Source organism: Mus caroli, chromosome 11 (assembly GCF_900094665.2).
Source record: "Mus caroli chromosome 11, CAROLI_EIJ_v1.1, whole genome shotgun sequence".
NCBI lineage: Eukaryota > Metazoa > Chordata > Mammalia > Rodentia > Muridae > Mus > Mus caroli.
In genome coordinates, this window is record NC_034580.1 from 4,070,868 (window position 1) to 4,077,925 (window position 7,058).

The window sequence follows — 7,058 nt, forward strand, 5'->3', positions numbered from 1 at the left end:
ACCAGGCTGGCCTCGAACTCAGAAATCCGCCTGCCTCTGCCTCCCGAGTGCTGGGATTAAAGGCGTGCGCCACCACGCCCGGCTTTGTTGGTCTTTCTAATGGAGCAATATTTATCTTTATTTCTTCTTTGGCTCTAATATCTATTCTCAATGATAGTAAATAAAACCACATTGACTTCTTTTGGCTAGTTGTATGTTATATATGCATAGTTCATTATTTCAGCCTACACTTACACACTCAGTGGGCCTCCTTTGCATGGAACATTGTGAGATTCTTTCAAACAGTTGACTTAGTAATTGTTCTATTGCTGTGAAGACACACCGTGACCAAGGCAGCTCTTATTTAATGGCCTATACTTTCAAAGATTCAGTTCATTGTCCTCATGGCAGAGAGCATGACAGCAGGCATGGCAGGCATGGTGCTGGAGCAGGAATTGAGAGTTACATCCTGATCTGCAGGCAGAGAGAGAGAGAGAGAGAGAGAGAGAGAGAGAGAGAGAGAGAGAGAGAGAGAGATCCTGATCTGCAGTCAGAGACAGAGACAGAGAGACAGAGACAGAGAGGAGGAGAGAAGGTCTTTGGGCAGCCTACTTTGCTTTCCAACTGTGAGTCTTAGTGCACATTTCTTGTGTAGAGAAGCCACTGGATTGTCACTGGGACTCTACACAGCTCACAGTGATTTTCCTGTTGTCCAATAGAAATCTGTTGGTGCTTCAGAGTCTAGGAGTGACAGTGTCATGAGTAATGATTGTGTGAATGCTTCCTCTGAGTCCAGAGCCTGCTGAAGGGAACTTGGTTTCAGCCTGAACTTGGTCATGACATAAGCCTCCACCTCGTAACTTCATCATGCTGGGAGAGTCTCCTTGTCTGTGTATGTGGAGCTTTTGGCTCTGTGGGAGAAGTCTAATTTCTAATACTTAAGGCAGAATAACCTTGAAGTTCTGCTTTTCCCGTTAGTGAAGGCCATGGGTGAATAGGTCCCACATGATGCATGCAGACATTGGGATGGCTATTTGACCACTTGGAAACATTTCTAATCCGTGGCTGTCTTTCTAACCTGCCTCTGCTTCCCTCTGCTTCCCTCTGCTTCTCTCCATCTCCAGAAAGTCTCAGCCATTCACAGCTGTGTTCCATTTTAGGTAATGCACTGTTCCCACCCTCCCAGCTCTTTAGGTTTTTTTTTTCTTTTCTTTTCTTTTTTTTTTTTTGGATCTTTTGTTTTCTACAGCTTTAATGTTTGGGTTTTATATAGTTTTATCCTATTTAATCCCTCTTAATGTTTGCCTGCTTCTTTCTTATTGATTGAATTCATTCTTTGACATATATGTATACAGTGCATTCTGTGTACTGTCATTGACACCTACTTTATCCCCTCTCCAATCATCTCCTCCCTATGAGTCCCTTTCCCACATCTGTGACTTGTTGTGTGACTACTCGCTGAGTTTCAGCAGACCCCTTTGTGTGACTTCAGGTTTGGGAGTATCCTTTGAAGCCCGGTGGGCTCACTGTCACTACATGACAGACGACAATGACTGTTCCTCTCAAGAATCCATCTGTAGTCAATAATGTAGCAGGGAAGAATGGGACCCTATGAGACTCTCCTCCATCTCTGATTGGCTGTTAATGGATCCAATCTGCTACAGTGATCACGGTCCAAGGAGCCGTGGTTGCTTTGCCTTCCTGTGTTGTGCACTGAAGATGGCACTGAACAGCTCCCTCCCCACTTCCAGCTCTTAGGCTCCTTCCATCCCCTCTTCTGCTGTGTTCCTTGGCTCTTAGGGGGTATATGAATGCCTTCTCTAGGGCTATGCACTCAACTGTCACTTAATCTCAGCACCTTTGGCAGCCACGAGGGTGACATCAGGTGTCTTCCTCAGTTGTGGTCTGCATTTTATTTTGAGATAATGTCTTTTGCTGGAGCTGAAATTCATCAATTTGCCTGGACTGTCTCACCAGCAGGCCCGGTCTCCTCTTGTCTCTGCCTCACTAGAGCTACTGGGACTATAGATGTGCACTGCTTCTTACGTATTTTTGTTTGGGTGTGGGGCGATGCTCGAGACTGAAGCCCGGCTCTCACGCTTGTACAGACAGCATGTCACCTGCTGAGCTAGCTGTCTCTCCAGATCCTCTTTTACCTTCGTATATTTCACACACTTTGTCAGAGATGGCTTTTTACAGTTCCTTGTCATTTACAACTGTGTTCCATCTGATGCTTACAGATGTATCTTTTAAAAGAGCTTCATTTAGTTTCTCCTTGTTACAGATAATTCATGCTTATGTGAAACACTGAAGAAAGTCGGAGAAAGGATAAATTGGAAACAGCGGTTTAGAATCTGTTGTATAACAGAGCTTCTGTCTCATTTATGGTTTTGGTTTATGGGAAGCAGCCTTAGACTCTTTCTTCTAAGTGGCATGTACCTAATTCTGGGAGAATATCAGAGTTTGTACTAATAAATTAGCTCATGGTAAACACCCACATTTGCTCCATTTTGGGGACCATCTGGCCATGTCAGAAAGTCTAACACAGTGGATGGGGACTTAGGGCATTGGGCTGTGTGACATCACTTCAACCTGTAGGGAGATAGGAATCCACTGACACCATCAGTCATGAATGGGATGTGACATTTGAGTCAAAAGTTTGCCCCACAGTCCGGGTGATGCTCAGGTGGGTGATAAGATGTTAGGGAGCCTTGAGTCTGATGCATCCTGGGGTTGGGAGGTTCATCTTTGGGACCTGCTCAGGTCCCTTCTTTTGACTGGCCCTGATTTATACACTTGTGTTTGTGTGTGTTTGTGTGTAACAAATTTATAAATTATATGAAGCACACTCTTAGATTATGAGTTATTGTAGTAAATTTTAAACATCAGAGGGATGTGAAAACTCTTGATATTTTAGTCATAGCTGGCATCTGAACTGAGGGCAGTCTTATGAAGTCTGACTTAACTCTAATCATACAGGGCTAGAATTGCATTGTTAACGCTCACCCCTCAGATGTCCTACTTATTTTGAGAAAATGTATTCTGGTCTTTATGGATTTTTCTTATTTATAGGTGAGATTATCCCACCCATACAGTTTTGTTGCCATTGGCTTTGGTTGCTTGAAACTTTCCATATTCCACTTATGTAATATAAGTGGAAGCATGTTGTATTTCACCATACTTCATTTTAATGTGCAAATTCTATAGAGTGGAGGCTTAGGAAACCACACCTGGAGCAAGTTCATTACCATTTCCAACTCTGTGCCCCTACTTCCTATCTGTTCCAATTTGGTGATTTTCACAATACTTACATTTTTTATTTATTATTGTTATATTTGTTAGGGTGGTCTTTGATGTGGGCATTGTAATTGTCCTGGAGTTCAGTACTGTACTCTTTAAGATGATGAACCTAACCAGCACTGTGTGTGTTCTCCTTGTGCCTCTGGCCAGCTGTTTACCCTCTTCCGTAATGTACAGAAATACTGACATGAGGTCTAATGCTCTCTAAGCATTCAACTTAAAAGAAGAGTCTCTCATTTTAAATAGTAGAAATGGCTAAGCTTGGGCAGTCACGATTCTCTGGCTCTGCCACACACAGCTTGTCTGATCTGCTCAGGTGGGCTTCACTCCACATCTGCCACCACCCTTGCTGTCTATCCCATGGTTTTGCCATCTTCAATATGCTGGGGGTCTATTGCACATCGGGTGGTGTCTTCCCCAGGAGATTCTCCTGGGCTCTCTGCAGGGATTTTCAGCCTGACTCCTGGTGCTAAGCCTCAGATTTCCTTCTTGGCTCTTTCAAATCCCGGAACATCCATTACAACAGAAGCTGGGCCTTAACCAATGGCCTCTCCCAGCCTCTGATAGGGTAAGCTTTAGGTTCTCTACATACTTCTTCATGCTTTCAAAACCAGTACCCTGTGAGAGACTCTTACTTATTACCAAGTTCATCTGATAGCATGTACTGCATGCAGCCTTGTCCCATGGACAATATGGGCCATAGCCTTAAGGAAATACTTCCCACAAGATTTTACCTTATGCTCCTGGTCTCTTTTGAACCACAGCTTATTTTTCAGCCCCAGTGAACTAGCATTGATTGTCCCAAGGAGCAAAGGTTTCACTACAGTAGTGCTGGTCTCTTGTTAATCACAGCTGACTCTTCAGCCTCAACTGACCAGAGCCACGGATTTTATTCATTCATTCATTCATTCATTCATACACTCATTCACTTTACCTCCTGCTCACTGCCCCTCTCCTGGTCACCCCTCCCCACAATCCTTTCCCCATTCCCCCTTCCCTTCTGAATAGGTGAGGCCCCATGGGTATTCCACCACCCTGGCACTTCAAATCTCTGTGAGGCTAGGTGCTTCCTCTCCCATTGAGTGCAGGCAAGGCATACTAGATAGAAGAACATATCCCATGCACGGTCCTTTGGGACAGCCCCTGCTCCAGTTATTCAGGACCCACATGAAGACCAAGCTGCACATCTGCTTCTTATGTTGAGAAAGTAGTAATTGTCAAGACTGGCATAGATGCATCAGTTCATTTTGAAAACCATTTCAGTTGCCAAAGAAAGATAGATTGTAGGTTGTTGAAATGCAGAAAAAAAACCTGTAGAAAAGACTTCTGATCATTTCTTCTTTATGAAAGGCCCTAGAGTACATAAGAACTGTTGATGGTGGGTTGTTACAGCTATGGCACTTCTAAAGGGGCAAAGAAGCACATTCTAATGCATAAGGTTATTTAGGAGTAAGAACAGTAACTTCTTTAACAAGCTGCACACAAACAGCTGAGTCCCCAGTCTCCCAGGGGAGACCAGATGTAGGGAGCCCCATGCAACCCACAGTCCCTGCTTAGGGTTTGTTAAGTGTTGATCCACCAAAAGAAAGTCACAAGGTTGGAAGCCCTTCCAATCTTACCTAACTTGGGGATATTTTCAGATTCTAGTTAGTTTGATGAGGGAAGAAAAGATACTAGGCAGTACCCAAATCCTCCCTCCTCCTGGGCTCTGGCAGGAGTAGGCAGAGTGCAGTGTGGGCCCCATCTGCTTGCTGAGCTCAGCTCCTGGCTCTGCCTCACTGCCAAGTGAGTCTTGGGCTGACACTGTTCTTCAGCCCAGAATCAGTTAACAAAGTACAGTTTGGGGATCTAACCAGCAAAGTATGCACACCCTCTTCTAGTGGAGACTTTTCATGGAAACAATCCTGAGATAAAGAGAATAAGGCAGAGATGGCTCACCTTCGTAAATGGCCAATCCCTTGCCAAGAAAGCACAGCAGGGCTGTTGGGGGATGTTGTTGGATCTTAGTTACAGCAGAGCCTAGTGGGGAGACCTTCAATAGGTGTTTACCCTGGCTGATGTCTGGCTAGAGCTGGGAGGCCTCTCTCACTTGATAGCTCTCAGTCTACCAGAGATGCAGTGTCTATCTGTAAAGTACCCACACCTATAGGCCTCCTTTTAGCCTTCTGCTGGTATCGCATGAAAATCAAAACCAAAACCACAAAGTAGCTGGCACAGAGCTTTTACAATAGTATGAGAACCCATTAAACTCATGTTGAGAGAAGGGGCTTGGCCAGTGACTCAGTCTGCTCTTGCGGAAGCATTTGTGCCCATTGCTTTGAGTTCTGATGCTCTGTCTAGGCCTGCAGTGTAGCAGCATCTAGGCTCTGCCTACTCCGGTTTAATGGGATAGGGCCTCGCTTCCTAGCCTGTGAGGGTTAGTTCCAAGAGCAGATGCTTCAGACTGTGTGGTCAGTGCATGGCAACGGACTTTCTGTCCCAGCACAGGGCCAGTGCTGTGACTTTTGCTCTGTGGCCATTGGTGGAAAAATGTTAAAACCCCCTTTTCTATCAGAAGTGTGTACCACTCTACCACCCAAAGACTGTCACAGTGCAGACTTGCTGAGCTCAGACTCTAAAACTCACACTGCTGAGCATGAGAAAACATGCAACAGTGCCTGGCGATGGAGGCCTAGGATCCCAGGTACTCCAGACCCCAGGCAGAAGGATTGAAAGTTTCAGGTTACTTAGGGAACTTAGCAAGGTTATGTTACAGAATAAATAGCAATAAGTGAGGGCTGAGTGAGGGTGACTTGGGGGGCAGAGTGCTTGCCTAGTATGGGCGAGTCTCTTGGCTTAATCCCCACTACTACAAAAACCAAACAAGAGAGCCAGAGTGCCCTTGCCACCCTCAACAGAGCTCAGGCTGGAGATGCAGGGGGGCGGGGGGGGGGAGGGTGGGACTGGCCTCTCCTCCACTTCATGCCTGTTCTCTGAGTGCTGTAACTCTATCTGCAGTCTTTTAAACACATTAGTTGACCAGTTGCTTTTACCAAGCCTACCTTGTGCTGAAGGCCTTGGTTTGGTGGGCAGACAGGAAAACATGTAGAGACAGAGGCTGTGGTGTGAGTCTGGGTAAGGTTGGTTGCCCAGGGTGAAAAGTTAGAAATGGAGCGATCATATCACCCAGCTAATTTCACTGCAAGGAATACTCAGAGAACTTCATTCCTGCCATAGAAGTATTTGTACTTCCATATCTATTGCTGATTTGTTCACTTCAGCAAGGAAATAGAACCAATCTCGCTGTCCACCAACAGATGAATGTGTAACTTTAAGTTTTTCAAATCCTGTTTTTAATGATGCTTCTTAAATGCTTTCACCTCCCTGGTAACCCACCACCCATTAGAGGCAGCGGAAAAGAAAGGATGCAGGGGTGAGGTTGGGAGAGGACCCATTTAGAAAGGTTCTTTGGAGCAACTCCTGTCTGTGTTGCCTGGAAATCAGCTGTTCAGTTCACAGGTTAGTGGGCAGGAGCAGCTCGATCCACTCGCAAACACTTCACAGATACACCAGCAGTCCGCTTTGGTAGAGTCTGGTTAGCAACAGCAGTGACACGACCTAGCAGAGACAGCCAGGCTTCAGTCTTGAGTCAGCAGGAGGGACCCAGAGGAAGGCCAGGAGAAGTTCTCAGCTGTGCCTCTCTCAGAGAAGGGAAGATCAGTGAAGACATGAGACCAACAAGCATTTAGCTGTGCAAGCAAGCCAAGCTCCTGGGGGAGAATCATTATTTGTGTATGTTG